Source organism: Monodelphis domestica, chromosome 1, assembly GCF_027887165.1.
Source record: "Monodelphis domestica isolate mMonDom1 chromosome 1, mMonDom1.pri, whole genome shotgun sequence".
In the NCBI taxonomy this organism is placed as follows: domain Eukaryota; kingdom Metazoa; phylum Chordata; class Mammalia; order Didelphimorphia; family Didelphidae; genus Monodelphis; species Monodelphis domestica.
The window spans coordinates 746,097,433-746,124,241 of NC_077227.1; the positions used below are offsets into that span (position 1 = coordinate 746,097,433).

General features: G+C 34.4%; 1 protein-coding gene across 1 annotated transcript in view; it reads right to left on the minus strand.

Moving 5' to 3' along the window:
* Positions 1-26,809, minus strand: part of LRRTM4 (leucine rich repeat transmembrane neuronal 4) — an 889,482-nt gene that overhangs the window by 33,982 nt on the left and 828,691 nt on the right. The window lies entirely within an intron of this gene.

Below are 26,809 nucleotides of genomic sequence, written 5' to 3' on the forward strand. Positions count from 1 at the left end.
TTTGTCCTCCATTAAAAAAAAAAAAAAACAACCTTACCTTCCATCTTGGAGTCAATACTGTGTATTGGCTCCAAGGCAGAAGAGTGGTAAGGGCTAGGCAATGGGGATTAAGTGACTTGCCCAGGGTCACACAGCTGGGAAGTGTCTGAGGTCAGATTTGAACCTAGGACCTCCCATTTCTAGGTCTGGCTCTCAATCCACTGAGCTACCCAGCTGCCCCCTGTCCTCCATATTCTAAGAGGACTAAAGATATCACAGGGTGATCTCTTGCTCTGAGTGTGAATTTGATTTAAATGAGACAGACACGAAGGAGGCAGCTTGACTTTTTCTTCTAGAATTATTAAAGTCCAGTGTCAAGACATAAGTCAGGATGACTGGCAGTGGCAGGAGTTTCATGAATGACTTTAGTGTCTTGAACACCTGACCAAACTCTAAGTGCTCTATGACATCTCTTTTAGCTGCTTTTATGCTAGTTGGAACAAATCTGTCTCATCCACCCATTCCCTGCAGGGAAGTTTTCACAAGCTTGAGGTAGACATCACCCTAATTGCCAAATGTGTTGAGGCCTGTCAGTTACTTTCCACTTGGTTTAGCCCATCTGCTGAGACAGTCTTACAAGAGTGTGATCTAGGTGCTTTTACAGCTTCTTGGACCCACAGGGGAGTTTACTAACTAGTAGACACCAAATGATGACAAGCAGCCCTGAAAAGGACTGGGTAAACCCTCACATGAGATATATTAGTCCTCTCTCAATATTCCATAGTGAATATGAGCATATACACACATACAGACCTACACACACCTACACACACACACGGAGGGACTTGGGGGATTTCTGAACTTCTTGTATTGTCTATATTTAGATAACTCTATTTTAATATAAACAATGTCTTCAATTTTTAAAAAAATATCAATTTCATCTGGGTAAAATATGTGTTAAATTTTATTTTATTCACTTATAAATCTTCTTAGAAAGAGAACATAGGGTTCATCATATTGTGTGAATATTATAATGTTTACATGTTGTACATGGAATTAATTCATGGTGTGCAGTGTATATATTTTCCTTATATCATGGATATCTATAAATCACTCCCCAAGGGTTCATTCATTATCTCAATCTGGGTGGCATATATTCACACAATGCTCATTCCTGTTCTGAGCTTTATCCTACATCACCACATTGTTGCTGATCTCGAAAATTATGTTCCACATGTATTTGAACCCATCAACCTCCTGCTTCCTTTTTTTGTATATATTTCAGTAAATTCCCAAATTTCCACTGACTCACTTAAACCAATTGATGCCATCCCTGACATTTACTCACTCATCTTGCAAGTGCTAAAATGTATGATTATTTTTCTTTCTATATGCCATTCATTCCACTCCCTTCTACAGACGCCACCCTTATTCAGAACTTCATTGTCCCAAATGCTGTACAAATAAGCTCCTGTTTGATTACCTTTTCTCAAGCATCTCTGTTCTACAATCTACTCTCTCCGGAGCTACCAGTCAGATCATCTTAAAACACAACCATGTCACTCCCTTGTAGTTTAAGTATGCCACCCAATTGTTCAAGCAACCTCAGCGACTATATGAAAACTTTCATAAAAAAGAAATAAGTGCTCATTTGAATTTACAACTTTTAAAAATCCAGTTCTAAACTAGGTGCCCTGATTTGTCATTTCTCCCCTCACAATCCAACCAAGCTGAACTATATACTGTTCTCCACACTTGGACACTCTCATCTCTTACTGCAATTGATTATGCACAGACTCTTCTTTCTGAAACATTGCTCTTCTTCATCCTTGACTCTTGAAATTCCTTCAAAGTTTTAAATATATTTTCAACTCTTCCGTGGAAATTTATTTGTTCTCTCTAATTCTCTTACATGTAATTAGTATACACTTTTCTTCATTCTTGTTATGGACTTTAATGAATAATATATAATTATATCATATATATATATGTATATATATAAATATATAACATAATAAGTAGAGACACATTTCTCTGCACCTCATTGGAATGTAATCTCCTTGAGGACTGAGCCATTTTCATTTTAAGTGTTTTGTAAAAAATCTTAGTACCTCTAAAACAATCCTATTGAATAACAGGATGGCAGTAAAATATTTCTGAAGGTAATTGAATCTATACTTCTCTTTCCATTGGTTTTTTATGTTGTATATTTATGTTATCCATTGATAAAATGATAGGATAATGTCTTAATTTTTCTTGTTTTTGTGATATTTATTAAATTGATTATTTTCTGGAATGAAACCATACTTTTTCTACATATAAATCCTGTTATAACCATAACCAATAAATTTGAGATGTATCATTGCATTCTTTTTGGTGAATATTCCATTTTGTTTATTTCCATCAATATTCCTTAATAGTATTACTCCCTAATTTTCTGTCTTAGATTCATCTTTGCTTAGATTAGGGATCAACAATTTTTGTCCTGGTAGAAAGAGAATACAAAACAACAAGCATACATTATCTTCTGTAATGCTCTCATATAGTATAAGAGACATGCTGTCCTAGATAGAAAATGGAGAGAGATTTAGGATTATATGAGTTCAAATATTACCTTTGACATATTCTGATTGTGTGCTCCTAGTCAAATAAATTACCCTAGATATATATTCTCTAAGACTATAGCTATTAGCAACTGTTTACCTGCCTAGATGGAGGAAGTTTCTGGCTGATAAAAATAAAACAAATAATTGAATAAAATTAATATGTATGTTTCTGTATATGGAAAATAGGTATATACACATATGTATTGTAAACCTCAAAATTTCTTAGACTTATAAATGTTGGAAATTTCACCATTGGGAAATTTCATACTTGAAAAATTTCCTATTGATAGTGGGTCTTGACTATTGGAATGTGAACCCCATTGGCATGGGAGGTTCCTCCTCTTCCCTTCTTAAGATTACTTTAGGACAGAAACCTTTTGCTGAACAATGGAAAGGACTTTGACCTATGCTTAAGCATAGAACAGGAATTTCTTTGAGTCATGATTGATTCTAGAATTGATACAATGGAGATACTTGGAATCAATCTCCACCCTATTCAGTCCTAACAGGATTGAGTAAGGGCTGCAGCCTAGATCAAAATTTAATTATTCCAATCTCTACCCTACTCAGGTTAACAGGATTTAGAAAGGGCTGTAGCAAAGGATCAAAGATTTAATTATTTGAAAATATGACCTTCAACAGACATGTGCAAAGCCAGAGACCTCTGGGCGGTCCTGGGTTAAGCTAGAGCCTCCATTGGCACAGGGAAATTGATGGACAGGTGATTGGTAGATGTGAGGACTGAGGGGAGGGAACTTGGATGGTTTCCTTAAGGATAGAGGGGTCTGAAGACTCGAGGGTGGTTGAGGAGTTTGTCAGAGTGGTTTCGGTGTGCTCTGAGAAGCTTGAGCTGAAGGAAGCTGAAGGTGGGGGCCCCAGAGATTGTTTCTCCATTTTTGGTCATGTGAGTAATAGGGACTGATCTCCTTTTCATTGCCCCAGCTATCTAAGGGCTTGGGCCTTTTGGCCCAGCCTAAACAGAAGGGGTATTTAAGCCCTATTCCCTTCTCTCCCCTTTCTCTCTCCCTCTATCTCTCTATCTCTAATTCCTTTCTTCCTCCTGTTTGTAATTAAAACTCCATAAAAGGTTGAAGACTGACTTGAGTTTTCATTAAGGAATTACATAACTGAATTCCTTGGTGACCTTAAATTAATATATATCAGTCTTTTAAAAGTGATTTCCTTGTCACAGTATACATATTTTCAATTCATATTATTTTAAAATATTTGTTGTTGATGGCCAGCTGTTTTAATCATATCCAACTTTCTTTGACCTCATTTGGGGTTTTCTTGATAAATATTCAAGTTAATTTCCTTCTTCAGTTTACTTTACATATGAGGAAACTGAGTCAAATAGTGTTGAGTGACTTGCCCAGGAATCCATAGTATGTAAATAAATGTCTGAGGCCAGATTGAATTCAAAGAGTTGAATCTTCCTGTTTCTAGGACCTGCATTTTATCAACAGTGTCAGCTATGGTTATTTGAAAGAATTATATTGATATCCTTCATGATTTAATGAGAATTATATCTGATTACATGACATAAGACAACCATGCTCTTACACTAAATGGATGGGTAATTTTTACCAAATTCTACTAGTTGAGGCTCTTATATGCTTATTTGAATAATTAGAGTGTTGAATGCAATTATTTCCAGTATACTTTCAATCCTGAGAAATTTAGGATTTTATGAAATAATTGCCTGAGTTCACTACCATAAGAAAGCACTATGGAGGCAGCTAGATGGTTCAGTGGATTTAGAGCCAAGCCCAGAGTTAAGAGGCCATGGATTCAAATCTATCCTCACAAACCTCCTAGTTATGTGACCCTGTGCATGCCACTTAACCTCTGTTGCCTGGCCCTTAACACTATTCTGTTTTAGGATCAATACTTTTGTAATCTCAATTTCCTCTTCATTAAAAAGAATATGCTTGACATCCAAGGTAATCTCTCTCTCTCTGTCTCTCACTCTCTCTCTGTTTTTCTCTTTCTCACTCTATCTCTAATCTATCTGTGTCTGTCTGTCTATCCAGCTGTTTATCTATCTATTCACCCAGCCTATCTATTCACCTATCCTTCTGTCCATCTATCCATCCATCTATCTATCTATCTATCTATCTATCTATCTATCTATCTATCTATCTAGCACAAGATAGTACCACCTAGGTATAACTGCTAATTTTTGAGTGTGTTTAAATGACTTGCATAGCATCAATAATCCAGTGATGTATTAGAGCCTTGATTTGAAGTCTGACAATTCTGATTCATTATATGTGTATCTATATAATATGCATGCACACATATATAAAATAACCATGTAGGTATAAGTACACATACACAAAACTGTATATGTACACACATTATTATATATTGTATGTATATGTCTATGTTTTGCATCTTGTGTGGATAATATATGTCCATATGTATACAAGTACTCAGAGACACAGAAATAAATAAAGGAAGTCATTACAGTAGAGTACAATGAAAAATAAAGGATTTCCCTTATCTTTGCCCATAGGTAATCATTTTGATAATTAAAGCCATTATTTTTCACAAAACACCATCTGCCCCAACAGGGGTTCCCAATAACTAAGATGGCAAATAGCCTTCTACACCACAGGGAAGTAATTTAGTCTTGTGATTTGGCTTAAAAAGATAACTTTGGCCCAAATTGATATTCAAAAGGCACAGATATGACCATGTACATTCCAAGATAGAAACTCTAGCGGATGCCTCTGGGCTATAAAATCCAACTCTTCTGGATGGTTTTGAAAATCATTCCTGATTCAGTCCTTGTCTGCTTTTCTGACTCTCCAATTCTTCACAAATTCTACAATGCATCCAAACTGGTATAGTTTCCATTTCCTTTCCATAAAAAAGACCCTCTTCTCTCTCTACAAATTTTGTACTAACTTTCCTGCATGTCTGGAATGTTCTCCCTAGTTGTTCACATCTAAGAATGGTTGTTTTTGCTATGAAGATCAGCTCAAGTTCTACCTCCTACATGAGGCCTTTTCTATCTCCATTGCTAGGATCAACATCTAAATTCTTTGAATATGCATGCTATTTATTTTTCTAAGACTATTGAATATTTCTAAGAATCCAAGAATATTCTTTCTGTAAAAGGCAAAATGGTGGAAGGCATGGTTTATTTCATTTTTGCCTTTCAGTTTCTAGGTTAAAACACAAGGCCTGGAATATTGTGCATAATTAATAAAATGTTTGTTGAATTAAAATGCACTTATTGCCATGTCTACACTATATTGCCTGTATTATGAATACCAGCCCCACTTCCATGCTTGTGTTGTATTTCTGGCTCCTAAGCCTCCTAAGAAATGTTGTCTGAAGTAGATATGGAATATAAATGTTCTTATGGGTTTTTGTCAGATCCATGGTAACTGTCATGTTATTCAGGAAATAAGATGTAGAATATATTCTTAGAGAGAATGTGGAAAATGGGATTTAGTGGAAATTAGCCTATATTTGAATGCAGATGTTGATCCTATTTTCCCTTCCTATCTGTATGACTTTGGACAATTCATTTCATCGCTCCTGATATCAATTTCTTTATTTGTGGAAAGGATGAAGAGTGACTATTTGATCTCTAATGTAATTCTAATTCTAAATTCTAAAACACTATTCCTATGTCTTCTGTGCATAACTGATCAGATCTGTTGTCCAATCTTTCAATGCTTTTTTATTGGCAGAGATTTCCCATTGGTATAAGTCTTGGGTTATAGAGAGAAGCAAAGAAGATATACAATTTTGAAGCTTTAAGTCACAAATGATCCTCTTGGCTCTTCTTTTTATATTTAACTGATTGAGGTGGTATAAAGACTTAGTTAAGAAGAAAATCAATTTCAGCACCAAAGAAACATTACAAATCTATATTGGAGCTGCTCCCTTGGCTCTTAGCCATTATTGTTCCTAACTTCATTAGAAGTGATAGATACTATGGGAGTAGGGGGAAGGATCCACTGAGTATCTCAAAGAAGAAAAATCCCACCCCAGGAGCCAAGCAACATAAACTAGATGAGCTGCTGTTGTATATTTCTGTAATAATGGTTCATCAATGTCTGCTTGACTGATTTCTGAACTATACACACATTAGTAGACCAGAATACTGCCACACCTGTCTTGTTAATATGCCTTCAGTTCAGAAGATATAATCTTTCTAAAACCATTGCCAAGTTATTTATTTCTCCATGTACTGTTACCACCTCAAGTCCAACATTCTACAGGAAAACTGCCATGATTGACTGAAGAAAGCTCAGAAACAGACTTAGTCCAAAAACAATGAAATCTGTTAAATCTCAGAAAACTATCCCTCATCCCTAAAAAAGGAAGGAAAGCAAAATAAACAATGCTTTGTAAATAAATATCCCATTATTCATATATGTATTTGAAGCATTCATATATATGAGGGTCTGCTTTGGGAATGGGAGCTCCTTTTCATTCACCTGATATGCAAATTTATAAATCCAAAGAATGTGTCAACATGGCAAAGAGGCAAATTTCAACATGATTTTTTTTCATATGACTGTAGACTAAATTGAATGGATTCTAGAGTTGCTTCCTTGGTCTAATCTATTTTCCTATCATTACATGGGACCTTTGAAACACTGTAGTTCCATGAAAAGTAAAAAAAAAAAAAGAAAAAAGGAAGTTTACTCTGAGGAAGAGAAGACTAATGCAGGAAACAATAATTGTCTTCCAGTAGTTGAAGGTCTTTCGTTTTAGAGATATTAGACATAAACTTTGGCACCTCAACATGAATGGTTAATAAGAAGAGCCTATATCATTGTGTGTTTGGTATGATGGAGTGAGGATTGTTTTCATATATTAGTGGGATTAAAAGGCCACTGAGGTTCTTTCACATGCTCAGAATCTGTGACTGTTTTTTTTTTTTTCTGGACTTTACTAATTAGTCAAACTTCCTTAAGGATAAAGATAATTAATTATCTTTGTTGGGTAAGAACTTTTTTTTTTCCTTCTTGGTCAGGCCCCTTCTTTGCTTCTTCATTCTCCTTCCTTATATCCAGTGTGTCACAGGATTGCCATGGTCATCACTCACTCCTCTAATGCCCCTTGGCATACTGACAACTTCACTTATTTGGAAACTTCACTGTTCCAAGATTAGCAACCACATCATAGACAGAGCACTGTTTCAATTTGTGACATAAAAAATCAAAGTCTATGCCTCAGTAGTACTAAAAATTCTGCAAATCACATTGAGTTAGTACAAGAATTATCATCCTATTTTTTAGAGGAAGGAACTATGATTTTAAAAAGAAATGATAGAACCATAATCTTCTCCATAGTAACTGACACAGGGAATTCAAACACAATATTTTTTTTTTCTTTACCACTAGAGTCATTGCTCTTTCCACTATACCAAATTCAGCACCTCAAATATTTCTTGATTACTGGAATGAAGAGAAAACCTGACTTCCAATGTAGCCTCAGACCCTTCCTTTCTCTGTGACCCTGGGTAAGTCACTTAAGTACTGCTTACATCTGATTCTCTGAATCAAGTAGAAGGAAATGGCAAACCATTCTAGTATCCCTGTCAAAAAAAAAAAAACAAAACAAAAATAAAGCTACATGGATAGCTATAATCCATGGGGTTACAAAGAATCATCCATGACTGAACAACAATCAGAAGTGCTTAATATGTACTTGACTTATGTAAATCAAGTGAAGGAATTCAGATCTCTGAAAAATATATTTGAAAATGGTTGGAAATAATCAAACTCTCCCTTTGGCACTGTGATAAATGACTATATGCATGTACCTAGATATTAAACACAGTACAAAGAGTAGTAATGAATTGAGGTCCACACAGAAGTTTCCTTCAATGAACAAGAAATTAAATCATGTTTTCTAAAAGGATACAAGGACACATTTGTAGTTGTATAAGAGCTATGAAGAGAAGAAAGGTTAAATTGTTTTCTATTCACCATAGATATATGGGGAAGGGTGAAAGGAAAAAACAAGCATTTATTAAACACCTAAAATGCACAGAAGAGTAAGTATATTTTAGTCCTCACCACAACTACATTTGGAAGCTGCTATTTTTTGCCCCATTTGAAACTGAGGAAACTAAGGCAGACAGAGGTTAATTGCTTTTCCTATTGTTGTGGAGCTAAGAAGTGTCTCTGAATATGTACAATTTTTTTTTTTCCTGACTCCAGGCCCAGTGATCTCTCCAATGTACTACGTGTATTATAAGTATGCTAAGTAGGCTGAATACATTTTAAAGAAGACGTGCTCTCTTGAATGGTATAAAGATTATTGAATGAGGAAAGGTATGATCAGAAAGAGTAAATAAGGGCATAAGATAAAAAAGACAAAATTTCTGAGGATATCCTTGGTAGTTCAAAGTATTTTAAAGATTGAAAAGGAGTTGCCTAGACATGGGGTATGAAAATGTCTAAGATTATTTTGCCATAAGATGGTAACTGACAACAACAACAACACAATTCTATTAGATTACAAATTGAACATTTAACTCTACATGTGTCATGGAAAAGGAAACAAACAAAATCAATAAAATGAAAAGTTAAGGCAAGTATACACTAAAAGAATCACAAAGTGTAGAAATGAAGAGATAATCATCTTTATATTATTCCCTTATCTAACCACAGTGTGAGCCATTTAGTTCAGTTCTTTTATTCCTTTTTATAAAGGGCATAGTCAAAGTGGATAATATTGGAAAAGTTGTTAAAAGACATATCAATTAAATCTGTGAGTCAGTTTACAATTTCAGTCATATTTAGCCTGGAGAAGAAGGGATTGGGATTATAGATATCTTCAAGTATTATGAAAAGTATTGTATTATGATATTTTTGAGCATATAAATTAAGGATGGTGTAATAAAAGACATATTTAGATATTACAAATGGAATATACTCTCCATATTTGCCTTATTTTGGAAGATAATGAAGCAAACTTGGATGTTTATTTGTTAGGTATTTGGTAGAAAAAATTCTTGTCTAGATATGGTTTAGATTAGATAGATGGTCTCTGACTTTCCTTACAACTCTGACATTCTGTGGATAAATTATTGATAATTTCAGTCCCTCAATTTATTAGCATAACATACAATTAAGTCATGTCTTTGTCTATTTAATTACATGAGGGTGAAGATCAAAGATCCTCATTCACATAAAAATTCTCTGCAAGCCCTAAGGAGCTAAGCACAAAGAAGATTCTATTCTTGTATTTATGTGTACAACATTGTATTAATAATGTGACAATATTCAAAATCAGCTAATTTCTGATGATGTTAGGAATGCGACAACTTTTGAGTTTAGAACTTCAGAGTCACTAAAGGGCCACAAATCATTGAATATCAATGACCCTAGAACATAGATTATAATCATTAGATCTGGAAATGGTCTAAAAGTACATACAAAGCATTCCTTTTTTTTTAATTTGGTCAATTTCAAATATTATTCCTTGTTTATAAAAATCATATTCTATTCATCCCTCCTCTCCCATAGCCAATGTGTAATTCCACTGTGTATTACTTGTGTCCTTGATCAGAACCTATTTTCACGTTATGGATGTTTGCACTAGGAAGTTCATTTAGATTCTACATCCCCAATCATATCCCCATCAACCCATGAGATCAAGCAGTTGTTTTTCTTCTGTGGTTTTACTCCCACAGTGTTTCCTCTGAATGTGGATAGTGTTCTTTCTCATAGATCCCTCCAGGTTGTTCAGGATCACTGCATTGCCACTAATGGAGAAGTCCATTACATTCAATTGTACCACAGTGTATCCATCTTTGTGTACAATGTTCTCCTGGTTCTGCTCCTTAAGCTCTGCATCATTTCCTGGATGTCATTCCAGTTCACGTGACATCCTTCCAGTTTATTACTCCTTTTAGCACAATAGTATTCCAACACCAACATATACCACAATTTGTTCAGCCATTCCCCAATTGATGGGCATCCCCTTGTTTTCCAATTTTTGGCCACCACAAAGACTGCAGCTATGAATATTCTTGTACAGGTATTTTTTTCTTTATTATCTCTTTGGGGTACAAAGCAGCAGTGCTACAAAGCATTTCTTCTTAAGGTGAGGTCCATTGACTCCCACGAGAATTTGTGGAAATAATTCCATTTTATAGACTAGAATCCTCTCCTCTACTCTATTCTACTCTACTATGCTTTGTTATGCTATGCTATGCCATTCTATGCTGTGCTATATATGCTGTACTATCATATAATTTTATGTATTTTAGTAGATATTATAAATTATGTTATACTAAAATGACATTTTATATATGAATTTATAATATAAATATATTGTATATACTATAATTCTATATAAAATAAAACAATACCTTGTACCATATTACATATAGTAACTGATAATGAAATTTAGCATTCTTTACAAATTATTTCATTATAATATTACTTAAATATTTTAAAATATTTTCCAGATTAAATGTTGATACAATTTTAATAATAACTTTCTGAAATTTTGCAATCCATGTTCTCTCCCTTTCTATCTTCCCAAGGTAGCTGGTAATATAATATCAGTTGTTCACGTACCTAATACATAGATCCACATACATCTTGTTATAAAAGAAGAAACATCTAGTATATACCATAGAAAAATGAATGGAAGAAATAATGCGATGAATGGTATGCCTCAATCCGCATTGAGATTTCATTAATTCCTTCTATAACAATGAATAGTCCTTTTTGTCATGAGTTCCTAGGAGATTTCCTAAATCCTTTAATTGCTGAGTCATTAAATGTTACAAGTGATAATCATACTTTATTGCTGTTACAGTGTACAATATTTTGGTTCTACTCACTTCACTTTGCATCACTGCATATAATTCTTTCTGGGATTTTGGTGATGATCTGGCTCATAATTTCTTATGGCACAATGATATTCTATTACTATCAGATACCATAATTTGTTGAGCCATCCCCCAGGGGATGTATATTGCTTCAGTTTCCAGTTCTTAGGCACCACAAAAAGAGCTACTATAAATATGTTTTTACAAGTAGGTCAATTTATTTCATATGTTTCTAAAAAAAAAATTCTTGTGAGGAGTCTGTTGGCTTCATCAGTGATAGTGAAAACCACGATATAGAAAAGGTTAAGAACTATCATACTTTTCAACCAGATTCAATCTATAGAGAGGCAATTTAAAGTCATAAAAGAGGTTCTATGTAAGTATAGAGAAAAGCTAAAACTTAATTCTTACCCTCAGGAAGTTATCTAAATTAGCTAAATAATGGCAAATTCTAACCATAAAACTATAATTTAGTTGTTCCTATGTGCAAAATGTGTCCATTAAAAAAGCCCATGAATTCAAATACATACCCTTCTGCACGTGCATGCACACACATACACACACACACACACACACACACACAGTATAGTGATGATGTCAAGGAGAAAAATAGTTAACAGCAAAAAAGCTAATGTAACTTAATGACTGTAATATTGCACAAAGTGAACTGTGTAGGGTAAACAACATTTTCTCATGTCTGCCTTTATTACATTTGAGCCATTGTTCCAATTTGTTTTAGAATCTGTCTGGGGGATTGTTCAGGCTAGTGGATCCATGAACTAGTTCATATCTCATCAGTAGGAGGTTATTCAGAGTTTACTGGGTTAATTGTAAAATTAATGATCCAACCAAAGAAACCCTCTAGAGTGGCCATCCTCAATGATATGTTCAAGTGGTCAAGGATGTCTTCAGGTGCTTCCTCTGCTTTTTTGAGGACATTGTCTTCCTTTCAGCATCTTATGTTCCTCCCCTCCCCACTGCTTCTAATAGATCAGCTCCCTCCTGTTCTCCTTTGATTCATGAAGGAACATGAAGAAACATCAGACTATGCTGAGTTCAAATTCCAGCCAGGCACTCATAAGCTGCATTAATAACTTCATCTATTTGGGTTTCAGCTCCTCCCTCTAAAATTATCTTGTATCTATTAGTTGGTTATTGTACATAGTCCTAAATAAGGCTTTCCGGTAGGTTGTTGTTCTACATATTTGATGAACATCAAAATTAAATCACTATGGCGGGGTCAATGTGCAGTAAGTCTGATGCTGATAGATTAGACAAATATTGGCCTAGAAAGTTGTACCATAAATTGGACATAAATAGCCTGTAGGAATATTTAAGATAGAGGTGTCTCTAGCTTTGTACATCTTAAATTTTCTTTGAGTTATTGTAATTCTTCTTTGTTCTTAGAGCCCAATTTCTTCTTCGATGGAACATCCATGGAAGAGAATCCTGTGCCAGTGTTTCAAATGCCTCACAATTGATATTAAATTATTTCAGTATATCCTTGCATTCTTTCTTCTGATGTCTGGGAGTGCCACTTGCTTTATGTGAGTTTTCAGTAAAGTAATATTTTTTGGCAAATGACCTTTTTGTATTCAATCAATGTGGTGAGACCAACAAGCCCTTAATCCACCCTTCACCCTCTTCCATAATTTTCCAACTCTAAATTGTAGTATTTACCCTCTGCCCTTGATTGCATGGTTTATTCTTTCCATTCTTGCTTCCTTTTTCTTTTTCTTTTTATCTTGGTATTTTTATCCTGTCCCTCCTCAAAAATCTATTTTGCTTCTCATTAATGCTTCCCCTAATTCACCTTCAGTTTTATCACTATATATGTGTGTGTATACCCACCTGATTAATATTCTTCTTTAAGCATATATATGTGTATATATATATATATATATACACACACTTCTTTTCACATTGTTGTCTTCTGATTTTATGTCATGTTCTTGGTAAAGTGATAAAGTGGTCAAGTGTAGTTTTTTGTGTACTCATTTTTTCTCATCAAACTTCATGTTAAAGTTGAACTCTGCTCACCTTAAAGTTTCAAGGAGAGGCACTGTGCCAAAGTTCTGGCTTATCTGGATTTTTTTTTTGAGCTGATTCTGCAGATCTGCAAATTTTGGGTACTTCCAATGTGGTATGGTATGCAAAGAGGTATGGTCATGGCTTTCCTGGTCTGTGCTCTGATCTTTGCCCAGGAAGGACAGACTGCTCCCCCACAACTGTAAGCACTGATGGTATTCTTGGCACTATAAATGTGATCAGGTCACCTGCTCTACTTCAGCCACAAGCATTTGCATTCCTTTCTGCCTTGGAACTTTAACCAGTGTCCCCCCTTTCCTTGCAACTGAACACAAATTCTCCACATTGGAACTGTGATACAGAATTTTTCTAGTTGTCTCAAGTGGGGAAAAAAATCTCTCACTCTGACCTTTTCCTGGCTCTGGGAATTGATTTCAAATATTATTTTAAAGTAGTTTAGATTGGAATTTTGAGTGAGTTCTTGGTTGCTGACTTCAATCTGCCATTTTGGTTGACTACAAATTATGATGTTAAATCCCAAGAAATATAGTAAGAAAATCCATTGTCCAGATTTCCCTATAGATTGGCACCAGGATGGATAACTTTTGGCTCAGAAAGAGCTTAATAAAATTGTAGATGAAGAGCAAGGAGAGACAAGAGACATCATTTATTCCAATTTCTTATGTATGGTTCTGGAAAGCTAGGAGTAAACTGCAGTAATTTATCAGTGTGTCATTTAAATTAACCAATGATATTCTCCTGTCCTGAAACTTTTATCAATCAAAACAATTGCATAGGATGAATTAGTTACATGCATTAAATTAGTTGTCAGAAATCCCTAATCAGTCTGGAAGGAGCACATTTCTCACTCCCACGTGCCTTGAGACACCCCCTTTTCTCTGACACTGTCACCTCTCCAGTTTAAATTCTTATCATCTCATACTTTGAATATTGTAATAGAATATTGACAGGCCTGCCTGCTTGAAGTCTCTCTCCAGTTCAATTCATCCTCTATTTAGCCAGTAAAATGATTTTCCTAAAGTATAAATCCAAAAAATATCATCTCATTACTCAAAAAATTCCACAAGTTTCCTATTAGTTCTAGAATTAATACAAAATGAAAATAGAAATTACTACAATACAAATTTATATTGTTAATTTATTATTAATGTAATAATACAGATGCAAAATTTAAAATATAATTCTTTGCTTAGTATTCAAAGCCTACATATATATAGTTTATTTGTATATTTATTTGTTTATTGATTGATTGATCTATTTCTCATGCCCAGAACATTCTTCTTCCTCTGCTTCAACTATTGAACTCTCTGACTCCCTCTAAATACCACATAATATCTGCCTTCTCTAGAAAAATTCCCCCAATCCCCGTAAATTCCAGTGCCTTCAGTCTACTAATTATCTCCTTTTTTCCTGTATGTCACTTGATTTTTTATTTATTTATCTTTCTAGTTAAATCTATCTACTTATTGTCTATCCCATCCAATTTTATGCTCCTTGAGTGCAAGTATCTACTTTTTAAATCTCCAGTACTTAGCACAGTACATAGCATATAGTAGGCATTTAACTAATATTTTTGATTGAGTAGTAGTAGTAGTAGTACTAGTAGTAGTAGTGGTGGTGGTGGTGGTGGTGGTAAATAATGGTAATTATTTTGATAAAATTGATATTGTTTTTGGTTTTGGTTTCTATGGTTTCACAACTTAAAATGAATCTTAGCTTAATACACATATGTGAGTCCTTGTACCTCCCCACACACAAACAGGCTAAATCAATAATGCAATCAATGATCAATCTTGAGTACCAAAAGTAGATACTCTCATGTCACTCATTTTTTTCAAAGTAAGCATGGACATCTCATATAGGGAGTGGGTTGATGCTTATCTTGAGATCTTCCACAGCCTGTCCTATCACCTTGTTTCCTGTGCCCATGTTAGTAGGGTCCAACTCACATATAGTCATGTAGGTAGAAGTTTGAGGTTGATAGAGACTAGTCAGTAGATTCTTTGTTTTTAGGGCCTGGATCTGTGTTTGAAGTGGTACAGAAAATCTTTGAATGGTTATGCTCCCCAAACTAATGCAGATCAGCTCCTTCTTTCTTACTTAGCATCTCAGAGAACTACCTAGAATTTTGAAAGCTCAGGTATCTTGTCCACAAACACATAGAAACTAGGTTTCAGAAGTAGGATCTGAATCCAGGCCTTCCTGGATCTAAGACTGACCTTCTAGCCATCAAACTGTAATGCTTCTTCTGTGTCTGAAGAATAAGGTTTATTTTCACAATACTGTTTGTCATAGGAAATCACGTCAAAATGCTGTAATAAGCTAGTTGCAAAGATGAAATAGACTTTTATACCCTGGAGGATTCTTCAGTGGAAAGCAAAAAACAACAGGGAAAAAACTCCTTAACCAGCTTAGCCTATCGCCCACTCATGTTGCTATATCAGATCTAGGTCATAAATTTCATTACTTTCCAGTTTTCTGTATTGTTTGGTTCCATTTCAGTGAGGAAGTCAACTCTTGTTTATCTAAGCTTTCAAAACCTGGAACCAAACAGAATACTTAATTTTTTTAAAGTGTTCTATCCAAGAAGGATGAATTTTCCTACCTCCTTCTCTGTTTTTCTGTCTCTTTCTCTGTCTCTCCCTGTCAAAAATGTATAGGATAAAAGAAGGCAACACATGTGATTTGAAACTGAACCTTCCAATTCAACATTAAAAAATAAGACAAAAAAGAATAGGAAATCAAGCAAAAATAACATTAAAAAATGAAAGTCAGTATAGATTAAACCAGGGAAGTTTGAGAATGCTTATGTGGCAGGGTATGTTGAAGAATCATAGGGACATCAATACAGAAGTGGAAGGGACTGAAAAAGATAATCTAATGTAATCTTAACTTCTCTTAGATATGAGGAAACCAAGGGCTGAACCAGAGTACACTGAACAAAAGAATTCAGGTGAAGGGAAAAAGAGAGGTTCTTGCCAGCTTGCACAGGGTCTTGGATGCCAGGATAGCAAGTGTGATGCTTATTCAGCATGCAGAATCACCCCATTCTTAATGCCTCCCTAAGTCCCCCAATAGATGTCACAGCAATAATCCAGATGCATTAATTGCTGGTTTGGAACATCTTTCAATTCTTATACAGCCACCTGGGATGGATGGTGAGCACTGTACTTGATCCAGCTGCTTTTTCTTTATAACTATCAAAGGCCCAAGGAAAATATGTCCACATATCATAAAAGCTATTCTTGAAGTTTCAAGATGTCAGTTTTGGGGGGGTTTAATTTTTTTTTAAATCAAGGGCAAAAAAGTACTCTTCAATATGCTAAAAATTCATCAATTGGTATTGATTGAATGGCCATCCTTTGAATTCATGGCTTAAGTATGATCTCCTATAGGGAGCACTTCCTTTTGCATCTAGCTGAGTTGGATTTTTCCTCCTTCAGTGACAGAGTATATTTTCATATGCTTTTTGCATATATACTTATTATGTTTGTATTCTGTATTACTTATATCCTTAATCATTTTGGCTTCATCTAATTTCATTCATTTTTTCTAATTATTTTATAGTGGTGTATCTATTGATACTTGTTTTTTATCTCCTTTACATAACGTTCATTTGTGCCTCTGTATCCCCAGGGCTTCACATAGAGACTGGATCAGAATTGATGGTCAAGATAGGCTTCTGAAATTAAATTACATCACTCTAATGGATAAAATACTGAAGATTTTATAGAGCCTTTCTCATCAAAGGTAGAGAGGGAAGAGGTTATCTTTCCCATTTATATCAAAGGCTCAAATGACTGAGGTAGCTTGACCTGGGAGTGTAATCTAGATGTCAGAACAGATTGAGTAACTGTAAATAAGCTGTTCCTTTCCCAGAATCATAGGGACTCTCAAATATAGCAAACAGTTATGCACTCCCCACACTGAATATCTTACTGAAATGTTTTCCATGTGTGAAGTGAACAAAGCAAAGTAATACAATTATACTTAACAAATGCGAGCTAATATTAACAACAGCAGGAGTAGTAGCAGCAGCAGCAGCAGTAGGAACAACAACGGACACCATCAACAGAACAGCAGCAACAATAGCAAACTACTCTCATTTCCTATAGCACTAGTATTGTCCTCATCAGCAGCAGATAAAACAGCAGCAACAGCAAGAATAATAATAAAACTCAAAAATACTATCAAGTAATTCCATGAGTTTACAGAACTTTAGTTGAGGAAATTAAATCTAAAAAACAATTATAGGTTTCCTAAGACAATTGAAGGTTTAATCTCTCTGAGCTTCAGGCTCTTTTCTATTAAAAAAAAAACCAGGTGATTGGATAAGAATAAATCTCTGCTTTTAAAATTTTCATACTTATTACTATTTTAATTATTTCATTAACAACTAATATATAGCTTTTAGAGCTTTTCTTTATAAACTTTCTGTAGTCTTTCTTTTTAGACAAAATTTCATATTACTACTGTGTATATATATTTTGTGTTCCACTTTAATAGCTGTGTTCCACCTCCTGCTCCTTTAATTTAAAATCCTACCTACTACCCCATCCATGCATTTGCAAAATCTGTCCTGGATACCTAGAATATTCTCTCTTTCCTCACATCAATCTAGCTGTGGTGTCAAGGAATGAAAGGCTTATGTTCTACTTAAAGGATCACTAAGATTCTTTCAAACTCTGTGACCCAATAAATTCTGTAAAACTTAACTGTTCTTCTGAAACAAATTTGAGCCAAATCAATATAAATTAAATATATATGTATTCAACATAAATTAAAAAAGAAATTAAATAATAAATTAACTGAATTAAAATAATATTCTTTTAGAGTTAACAATGTTCCTATTATTGTTCTTACAACCACCTAACCTGCAGCCAAGAACCTACAGCCACAAGGAATTATAAGAAAAAGAGTGTTTTCCATAGTTTACCTAATTTGATTATCAAAACAACCCTGAGAGGTAATTGGTATAATTAATTCAATATTGTGAATGTAAAAGCTGAGGTTCTGGGAGGTTCAGTGACTTGTTTAGCTATACCCGGAGAGTCAGTATTGGGTGGTTTGTGCCTCAAGCTCAGAGCTCCATCCATGTCAGCTCCCTTTCAAAAAAGCTGGCCCACTACTCCAACCTTATAGACTGGAAACAATTCCTCCAAAAATCTCCACTAGCACTGCAGATGAGCTCTCTGCCAAGTGTTCCTGCCCTTCTCAGGGCATGCTGAGTGTATTCTTGACAGGCAGCCAGTTAGTTAAAAGTTCCTGGAATGCCAGAAGAACATCTGTGTGGAGACTTAGGGCTGCTTAAGAGCTGGGGACCTTCCTCTTTTGGGTACAAAGAAAGGAATGGGAAATCTTTCCTTTTACCATCTTGAACTGGAAAAATAAATGTCACCCAGAGAATCTCCTTAAAAACTAATGCTGAGTGGGAGCAGAAGAAATATTCAATTGCAAGCCAAGATCACAGGATGAGAGGGCAAGAAGTAATATTCAAGAGCATGCAGCTCAAGATTCTTATTACCCAAATGAAGAAACAGAGGAAGAGCAAAAGAGAGTAAATGACTTGTTCAATACAGGTAGTACCTATGAGAAATTGAGACTTGAACACAGTTCCTCTGACTCCAAATTCAGTATCCATCTGAAATCATTACAATATGTATTTGGCATCCAATGACAAATAAAAGTCTATTAGTCCTACTATGTGCCAGGCACTATATTAAGTATTAAGAATGAAAAAGATAAAGACAAAGAAAAAATAGACCCCCATCTCAGGAACCATACTATCTAAAATGAGAATATATATATATATGTATACATATATACATATATATTGATTTTAAATATATATAATATATGTGTGTGTACAAATATATGATAGATGAATATAAGAGAAGATAGATATTGTTGGTTTTCAGTCAATTTAAACATGTCTGACATTTTGTGACTCCATCCTAGGATTTTCCCAGCAATGATACTTGAGTGGTTTGCCATTTTCTTTTCCAGTTCATTTGCAGAGGAGGAAACTAAGGCAAACAGGGTTAAAAGACATTCCCAGAATCACACAGTAAGTGTCTGAGGCTGGATTTGTACTCCCAAAGGTGAGGCTTCTTGACTCCAGGCAGGGAATTCTATTCACTGTTCTACCTAGCTCCACTAGATACATATAGAAAGGTCACATATATTACATACATTACTATATATCATGTCTTGTGCTAAACTACTTTTAAAAACAAAAGCAACTAAGACCTTCCCTGCCCTGAAGAATCTTATATTCCAATGAGGAAAGGCAGAACAAAAGGGGGGACTAGAAAATAGGCTAATGTTCTTTGTGAGGTGTCATCACTTTGAATATGGCAAGAAAAAGCTAAATCAGGTCTCAGGGAACCTGTAGTAGACAAGAGGAGGTGCAAGTCAAGGATAGTGTCCACACACACACACTCACACAAACACATATGTTATATAAAGATAAAATGGGCAGTTGAGTGATGTAGTCCATGGAGTCATGGAGTACTGGTCTTGGAATCAGAATGACTTCTCTTCCTAAGTTCAAATTTGACCTCTGACACATACTAGCTGTGTGACCCTAGGTAAGTCATTTAACCCTATTTGTCTTAGTTTCCCTACATGTAAAATGAGCTGAAGAAGGAAATGGCAAACAACTCCAGTATCTTTGCCAAGAAAATCTCAGAAGTGATTACAAAAAGCCAGCAATAAGCCAGCAAAACGTCCAATAATTCAGAATACAAAGAGTAGTCTTCTGTCCAGACCCTAGTACTATCTCTGTGACCTTGAGTAAGCCACTCAAATTCCTAGTACTTCCATTTTGTCATATGTAAAACTATAGATAGATTAGATTATCGATAAGTTTCCATACAGTCCTAGACTGAAATCTTGGTATGTAGGTGACTCCTAAGTCAAGAAACTTAATCAAGTTAACTTCAGACAAGTAACAATTTTTTAATGACAGCTATGAGGCAAAGACCTGTTTAAAGGAGAATGGAAGGTGGTAGAAGGGAATGAAATAAACATTTATATATCTCTACTAGCAAGTTCATCTTCTTTTGTCCTCATAAAAACAAAAATCGAAGTTGAAGAAACTGAGGCAAACTTTCTCAGGGTAACAACAATAACATATTTCAGAGGTGTACTTAAATTCAGTTTCCTGATTTCCAAGCCTAGCATTCTCTCCACTGTGCTGCTGGGCTCTAGAATCAGGAAGCAAAGAGTATAAATACAATCTCAAACATTAGCTTGATGTGTAACCCTGGGTAAATCACTTTACTGCTGTAATAATAGGCCCAAAAACCCAGGGTTATTTTGAAGATAAAATGAGATATCTTTAAAATCCTTTACAAACCTTAAAGTACTACATAAATGCTAGTTCTTATAAATCATAATTTAGGCCTCAGTTTCATAGCCCATAATATGGCACATTAAACTGATTGCTTTCCAGAACTGAAATTATATAATTTGATGCAACAAAGTGTCACCGAAAATTAGAAACTGAGACAAATTGAATTAGGTTTTAAGTGAATAAGAATTAATGTTTTCCTGATAAAATGAAGCAAAACAAAATGAATGTAAAAATGGTAAACCTGGCGGTGGATTACATCTTCTTTAGAAGTTGGTGGAATAGCCAGAAGTTGCTGATGGGAATTCCCTGGGCAAACTGGTGCTTTTAATTCTGTTGCTTTTTTTTTTTTGGGGGGGGGTGGGCTGTGATGATGAGTCCAGTCCCTTCCAACATCTTAATACAATTATGTGAATAAGGGTTTAGCAATGTCAGTTGAAAAAGAAAATCAATTTGCTTATTGTTCAGAGATATAACCAATGCCAGACATAAACATTATCTTGAATATGCTTCATATGACACTATGCATTTTCACTCAAAGCATAAGCCCATCATTTTAATGATTTACTTTCTCTTGGTACTTTCTGAAATATTTTCCAGTGATGTTCCCATTTTATGTTTTTTTTTTTCCCCTGAAATCTAATGCAGAAGATGAGTCAGTTATAATCTCCATTCCACACAGAGGGAAACTGAGGATTACAGATTACAAAATCAGTCAGTAACAACGCTCGGATTAGAATCTAGTTTTGCTGACTCAGTATCCTATAGTAGAAATTGTCTGCTCCTGCCCACCATCTTATTAAAGACATTTGCTTCATTTTTCACAATGAAATGCTGATTATATTTTCTCTTTATTTTATTTGTAGTCAGTTGTTTCCAGTCTTAGCTTCCCAAGGTATTAATCAGTGATCCTAATTGGACTTTAAAATCCCACAATTAATCAGAAAGGAATTAATTTAATTACCAAGGTCACCAATGAGTTGGCATGACTCTTGGTCTGGAAAGTATGTTTTGCAAATATCCGTAAAAACATGAAATGAGGATAGATTTATTTACTTTTGTAAAGCTGTGCAGCTCGGTATTAACTAATGATAAGTGTTTCTTTAAAAAAAGCCATGGAACCAATACACAATACACAGTATTGATTCCAAGACAGAAGGTAAGAGTTTAAAAATAAATAAGGCATACCACTATGTGACACTGAGGCTTAAAACCATGATTAATGTCCATCTCAGCTTATCTAAGAATAATTGTTATAAAATTGTATAAAATTGGAATATAATATAGAAGAAAATGTCAGGTATTGTTTATAAGTGTGCATACATGTTATTTAGGCATTTTTATGTTTGTCCAACTTTTTTGACTCAATTATAGGGTTGGTTTTCTTGGCAAAGATGCTGGAATGGTTTGCCATTTTCTCAAGTTAATTTTAAAGATAAGGAAATTGAGGCAAAAGGTTTTAAGTGACTTGTGTAGGGTTACCCTCATAGAAAGAAAGTGTCCAAGGCAAGATATGTACTCAAGATACTCCATATAGTGTATCAAAAGTATGTCTATACACACAAATACACACATGCATGCATGTGAGTGTTTGTGTACATGTACATCCATAATAATATATTAGAAATATATAAATAATATCATGCAATAGAGTAGCATATAACATGCTCTATAATATATATATGTATATCTATAAATATATATGAGTCTATTATCTAGCTATATATACACAGAACTATATTAATATATACTCTGTATGAAATGGTAATGTAGGAGCACATTTATTTTCAGTCAATTGCTTCCCTCCTGAGTTTTCCCCAGTATTAATCAGTGACTCTTATTGAGAGAGGAGGGGGTGAGAAAATAGTGACTATATTTCTCAAGGGAAAACCTAGGCAGCTTTTTCCATTGAATGGTTATTTATGGATAGCTTGCAAGCAGCTGTATTGAAGCAGTACCTGTCCATGGAATCTCATATATTCTAGTTTTCTTTTTAATGTTCATCATCAGATATTCATTCATTCATTCATTCATTCATTCATTCATTTATCCGTTTGTTTATTTACTTGTTTATTTATTTTTATTTCCCATGTTTCTCCCATAGAAGGTGCCAAAGAAGTATATATATATATATATATATATATATATATATATATATATATATACATACATATATATGTGTGTATAAATTTGGGGAAGGGAATGGTTAAACTGGATCAAATCACTTAATCATTTTTTCTTAGGGAGTCCCTAGTATATAAATTGGAACACAGATTGTACAATGTCATAGAAAGCAAATTCACTGCTAATGTTTTAGGGTACAGTTTTTTTTTTTTCATCACAAACCAATACTAGGAGAAACATTGTCACATAGTGAAATCTTTTGGGGAAAATTGGACCTGGGCAAATGAGCCATTTTCTACAGCTATTTATAATATATAGAACAAGGTTTCACACTGGGTTCACAACCAGTCAGTTTCTGGCAGCAGGAATGGTTTGGTGTACTTCAAGAGAGTTAAAGGAAAATTCCTCATCTATTTCCCCCATCATTAGCCTCAGGGTCCTAGATAGGGTAGATTTGTCTCATTTCTGTGTAACATTCAATAATATATGACCTAGAAAAAAAGCAAGACCTACAAGCAAGATATAGGGGAGTCACAGAGTGACTGTCCATTTACACTGAATTATAGAACTATTTTTAAAATGGCAATACCAATTTCAAGAGAAGACTACCTCAAGTCAGATTAGTATTGCTACCTGCCTAATGGGGTCTCCTAGTCTTGGACTATGGTTACCCCATCCTGCTTTCCACCTCACTGCCATGTCTGATCACTACCCCTCTAAATATTTTCTTCTTTTATTAGAATTTATACTTCTTGAGGGAAAGTGCTCTCATTTTCCTTTATTATTCTTCTGTCATTCTGTTTCCCTTTTCCCACATTTCCCTCCCTCTCTGTGTTTCTTTCTCTGTTCTCTACCTCTTTATTATACTGTCCCTTTCTCTCTATCTCTCCTGCTCTCTGTCTCTGTACCTCTCTATCTCTTTGCTTTTTTCTCACTTTGTTTTTGCTGCTACATAATGGTTAGCTATCTGTCCTTCTGTCTCTCTGTTTTTCTCATTTCTGCCTCTGTCTGTCTGTCTGTCTCTCCCTTTCCCTCTCTCTCTTTATTTGTATGTGTCTCCTGATTAGGATAGTAATGCCCAGAACATAAAAGGTATTAAAGGTTTTAAATTAATTTTCATTATTTCATTTTGAATTATCAGAATTATATTCTAAAATTCCAAATTGTTAGATTGTTAGAGATGCCAGTGAAAAGGTGGATAGCTGCCTTGGATGGTTCATTGAAAGGCTTCTAACAAAGTTGAAGTAACTATTTGTTGGCTAATTTAAAGAGGGGCTCCTTTTTCAGACATCTATTGGACTTCATGACCTCTAATGTCTCTTCCAACTTTAATTTCATGAATGTCCTGAAGACTCCTTGGGGATCCATACATTTGCATCATATTCTGATAAACTAGCTTCCTCAAGGAGTACAACAATGTGAAGGTGTAAAACTTTCTTTACAATCACAATTGTGCTCTCCAAATTTTAGTAGTAAAAAGCAATCACACTTTATTTTTCTTTTATACTTTAAATTCCAAAAGAAGTTCTCTTGACTCCATTATTTTCTCTGATATATACACCGGTATTGCTTGTTTCACTTTAATGTTTCCTTTCTATCTTAATTTTTTTCTATTATGCTCTTTTTCCTTAAACAAAGGTAAGTTCCTTGAGGGCAGGGACTTTTTCATATTTTCTTGGTCCTGCCAGTTCCTTGCCTACAGCAGGCATATCATAAATGTGTGTTCAATTGAATCATATATGGATTATTATGATCCCTCTTCAGGGGAGATGTTGTAAGACTGCAGATGAGATACTAAATGATACCCTGGGGACTTGCTCTGGTTGTGAAGCTCATCTATCTTTGACAGGATGCTAAGAAGCATTCTGTGTACACATTCTTACAAGGTGCATGCTTTCATCCAGAAGAGGTGATAGCATTTTTGCTGAGTGTGTAATCATAGAAAACATGTGTACAACTTAGATGACACTCATGGGAATGTTCCATATTAGCTGCTTTGCATTCCATAGCCTTGGGGTGCTTGTTACAATACCCAACAGGTCTGAATTGAATCAATCTGAGAGACCCAGAAGGGATAAAGAGATTGGGAATTCTATTCAATGAAATTTTAAAACCTTGGAAAGCAGATGAGGGCCAGTGAAAAGAGAATTTTATTTAAAGTTAGAAGATAAGCACTTCAAAAATGATTCTGCTGCTAATAATACAGTGTGTGCTGGAATTATCCACTCAAGAATTATGTATATCAATTTCCTCATATGGAAAATAGGGGTAATAATACAAGGTGTTTATGAAATAACAAATATTTGTTAAGTACCTACTATGTGTCAGGAACTGTTGTAACATTTAGAGAAACAAAATCAAAAGAGAAGATTTATTCTTGCACAATTCATAGTCTATTAAGAAACCTGAATGATTATGAACTAACAGACTATACACAGATAAATTAAAAACACTCAAAGAAGCGAATGCAATATTATGACATTGAGAATGGTTTCTTGCAGAAGATGAGAATTAAATAAGAATTAAACTTATCCAGGAAAGTCAGAAAAACAATATCAGAACATTCACCATCACACTATATCTTATTAATATTCACTTTATAAAACTGTTTGGAGATTCAGATGATGAGAAACATAAGGAGACATGGAATAAAAATAATAATTTGAGTTTTTTAAGGAAAATCTTTGATAAGAAAGTCTTTCCCTAATAAAGAAGTTTGGCATATACTCCATAGGGTATGGATAACAAGACTTGCTAGACATCTAAGAAGCTGTGTCTTTTTCAAGGTAACATATTTCACATGTGTGAGAAGTAGGACTTTAATCAAGGGATTTTTGTTATTCTATCTACAATGCTACAATAATGCTAATATATGTAAATCAAGGCATATAATATATATTCTCTACAAAGTAGCTACTATGTTTTGAGGAGACCTTCCATGTTAAAGGCTACCATATCACATTCATGTCCCTGTGTCTGCATTATCCATAATATGGGTGACATCAAAAGGAAAATGTTCAACTATAATTAGGAATAAAATAAGAGGGAAACCTCAGGGGAATCATGGATTAATAATATGAAAATTACTTAATATAAGTACTAAAAGATTTAAACATTTACTTATGAATATACTTTTCTATTCAGCATCTCTATAAACCATTATGGCAATCAGTCCAGGGGAAGCCATTCCCTTTATCAAACTTTCAGTTTTCACTGTGAACTGAGGATAATAATATTGCCTTCTTATCTTATAGGGTTGTTGGATAGATCTTAATAAACTTATGTAAAGTCAAATAGTTATTGTTATTGTTGATTTTATTACAATACACTTGTCAAGTAATATTGGAAGTCCAGGCAACTGAATCATTTTTATGTAGCTATCTGCTTGATAAAACCAAATACCCAATAAAATAGTGTCTATAATATATTAATATGGCAATGAATACATATAAGAATCATAATTATTTTTATCTAATCAGTTTATCTATTTTAATATAAGAAATCCTGTTTAAAGTCACTAATAAGTTGCTACTGAATTCAATTTCATTCAACTCCTTGTGTGTCTCAGGAAAAAAAAAAAAACTTTCTTTTGCTCTCAAGATTGGTTGAGTAGTAGCTGGTAGATAGACCCTGAGCTTCATTCTTCCCTATTTCCTTTATCTCCCCATCATTCTTTGGATTTTCCAGTAATTTCATCTTTAGATCATACTTCTTATTAACAAATAGCACTTAAGATCTGTCTCAAATGCCAGCCATTTTAGAGCCCTATGAATTATTGAGTTATCAGCAAATAAGAAGACCAATTTCAAGTGTACCTTCTTCTCCATGATGCCTCCAATTAGTTATTCTCTCTATATGAACATGATCTTTTCCTAC